General features: G+C 39.9%; 1 protein-coding gene across 1 annotated transcript in view; it reads right to left on the reverse strand.

The window, feature by feature from the left end:
* LAMA4 (laminin subunit alpha 4) overlaps positions 1-3550 on the reverse strand; it is a 142336-nt gene that overhangs the window by 14084 nt on the left and 124702 nt on the right. The window lies entirely within an intron of this gene.

A 3550-nucleotide genomic window follows, 5' to 3' on the forward strand; every position in this document is an offset into this window, starting at 1 on the left:
GTGGTATACAAAGTTGACATAGTTAGAAACATCTTCAAATATTTTAAAATATTTTTGGTGATAGCATATGTAGTAAAACTTTATGTAATAGGATAGGGAACGATGTTTAGCTGTTATGGCATACTCTTAAAATTGCACACTTATGTCAATATTTAGAGTTGTTAAAGTATAGCCTAATGGTTAATGACTATTTAGTTTTAATTTCTGAAGCAAAAAAAAAAAAAAGGAAATGCAAGTAAATCCAAGCATTTAGTGATTTCTTCAAGCACATGTTTGAGTATTGAGTGGTAGAAGGAGAGGGGAAGAAGTCAGTGTTTCTGCCCATGGCAGGGAGTAGAAAAGTAAGGAACTATTCCTGGTTTTTAAGGAATTGAAAATCAGTTTGGAGAAACAGGTAAATAAATAGGAAATTGGAGAACAGGTTGCTACCACTTAGAAAGGACCTTGCTAGAGGTTGAATTTCATGTTTTAGGTGATGAGGAGCCACACGGGTTTTAAAAGCAGGGAGTGGACTTCTCTGACTCGCTGAGGAAGACGGGAACAAAGGGATGGCAGAAAGCAGAGGAAACGTGTGGCAGCAGGGAGGACTGGAGAGCATGGCAAGAGGCAGGATTAGATAAGAAAACATGTTCTTCTCAGTATCACAAGAATGGAAAAGCAAGTATCTCAGGGACTCAAAACTAATATGAAGCCAGTAGATGATCTAATACATGCCCACACAAGACAAAAATTCAGTTCAATTCAAGAAGGGAGGAGGAGGAAGAAGAGAGGAGCAGAGAGGCAGAGGGAAGGGGATGGGTGTGCTCCCACGTAATGGGCACAATGTAAGGGTATATGGCACACCTCCTGGGGGCGGGACACAGATACAGCAGGGACCCAACAAATGCAAACATTGTAACCTAATTCTTTGTACCCTCAAATTGACCTAAATTAAAAAATAAGACAAATTCTAATTTAGGATTATTGAATGAACACACACATTTAGTTTCCTCTCTCCGTAATTCCCACTGAAATATCAGAAGAACTATACATATAAAAATAATACCCAGAAGTCTTAGAAATCTAGAAGAAAGAAGCAGTGTGACATTTCTGGAAGATGTATTGCAAAGTGGAATAGACTGGCAGTAAAATCCTTAATCCCTCCATGGGCAAAAGACAAGACCTCCAAAAAGTCAGTCTTTCAGCCACATCCCAGAATTACCCTCAAAAGTGAGAGGTAGTGGGCCAAAGCCAGGTTAATTAATGGAAGGGAAGACCAGCTGTGCCAGTGCTCTGTTTTTCAGAGCAGAAGCTCTCACAGTCAGGTTCTGGCAGTGGAGTCTCCTGGATGGTCGTTAGGTTGGAGAAAAAGAGATGGGAACTCAAAGCCTCCCACGTGCCAGAGGAAAGCCCACATGGTCCCATCATTCCCTCCTCCACTTCTGGCATAGTCCTCAGGACTCAGAACCTGAACCACTGCTACGGAAGCAAGATTTCTTTCTTGGATGGGGGAAATATACCCAGTTGCCAATACTTTTTCTTCCAGGTCTTTTTCTCCCATATGTCTTCAGAAATTTCCCCCAAACCCATGCCATGTTTCAATCGCACAGTAACATGCCCTATAATGGGAGATGTGATCATCTTTGTCTTGGTGAGGGGCTCAGCTGGAAACCCTTTGCACAGGGCCTGGAGGGTGAGGGTAAGAGAGTGAGGTGGGGTGGCACCAGGGACTTTCCCCAACTTCGGCTGCTCCCTATTCTCTCCATTTCCATGGTGAAGATCTCACCCTTTCTTCATCAGTGTCTCTACCTAGCTCCAGGGGCTCAGCAAAGTAAGGGGCTATTAGAAACAGGACAGTCTCAATTTACCAGCCTTGTCTTACTGTGCTTCTATGTATGGAGACATGAACTAGGAGGCTATCTCTCATCTGCTGCCTCAGACTCCTCTGATAACTGTGTAAATGGCAACCAAATACTCTAAATCCTCTGTGGATACATGCCCTTAATCAGTGGTTATCAACCTGTGGGTCGTGACCCCTTTGTAACAGTGAAAATACATCCTGCGTATCAGATATTTATGTTATGATTCGTAACAGTAGCAAAATTACAGTTATGAAGTAGCAAGGAAAATAATGTTATGGTTGGGGGGTCACCACAACATGAGGAACTGTATTAAAGGGTTGCAGCATTAGGAGGCATTGGGAAGGTTGAGAACTATTCCTCTTAATAATAAACAAAACAAGTTATAACTTAATTACTTCATTACCATACAGCACAAAGACAAAGTTTATTATCCTAAAACGGATGTATGTGTGGGGATTCTCACTGAACCCCACCAGACTTTGACTTCACCAGTGAATGTTTTTCTCTGAGGACCTATTAATTACAATAGCCCTGGTGTTACCAATTTCAATTTAGCAAGATTCCTTTGTCAGACAGCAGCCAAGCTAGTTGAGCTACTGAAGAAAAAGAGAGTAATTATAAAGGTATAGGGGTATCATACACAATTCAACAGATGATAGGATAGTGGGATCTCTCCAGGTCCCAGAATCAGTAGCTAGAGTGAAAGCTAGAGTGAATCAGGACACTCCCTTTCTGGAGGTTTCTGTATCTTAGCTTTGATTCTCAGTGTCCACTTTCATTTTTCTTTCTCTGCAGGCAGCTCTGTGCCTTTCACTCTTTATGAAGTAGCTTTTTGTGCATGCATAATCAACACAGAGCTCTTAGGTTTGCATCTTTTCCAATTAAGGACCAGCTCAGGTTAGTCTCTCTGAGTTTCTACGTTTCCAGAATCTGATGGCCCAGCGTAATTCAGGTGATCCACCCTGGTCCATGGATCTATATCCAGGGAAATGAGGTTGTACACCTAGAAGAGGGCCAGGCTGGTGGGTAGGGAATCAATTCTTAGAGGAAACAGTGGTTGGCCAGACACCCCACAATGATGTCTATTACAATACATAACATGTTCATTATTACGTTAAATCTCTAATGAGAAACTACTTTCCCAATTGAGTTTGAAACATAAAAATTATGAAAATTCTTAAGGCTGAAGCATAGGTGGTTAAGATAGGTATTCTCAAATACATATGGGGAAATATAAATCAATGTTACATTTTTAGAAAGCAATTTTCTTTGATCCAGTAATTCTACCTCTAAGAATCCATCCTAATGATTCATTTAGCAACATACTCAAAGATGTATGCACAATGATCTTTACTCATAAAAGGAAAAATGGGAAACAAATGCTAACCATGATTAAATGAATTAATAATGAACGTATAAAATGGAATATTAGATGATTGTGAAAAAATTATTATAATCCTAATTCTTTGATGAAGCCTTGATAAAAATTTAAATCAGAGCCACAAATTTTTCTTGGTAGCTGCTTATGAAGCTATTTAAACAAGGGTGAATACAAGAAAAGATTAGCCAATGATGACGTTCTAGGTACCAGGACAGATAAGTCAAATCTATAGTGATTCTGTATCTTGTTATTGTAAAATTGAGTTTCTGTCTAACACTATTTACTATAAAGGCTGAAAGGTCTTCAATAACAAGGAAAAGCTGGTGTT

This window comes from Otolemur garnettii, unplaced genomic scaffold (assembly GCF_000181295.1).
Source record: "Otolemur garnettii isolate 467f Iridium unplaced genomic scaffold, OtoGar3 scaffold00002, whole genome shotgun sequence".
In the NCBI taxonomy this organism is placed as follows: domain Eukaryota; kingdom Metazoa; phylum Chordata; class Mammalia; order Primates; family Galagidae; genus Otolemur; species Otolemur garnettii.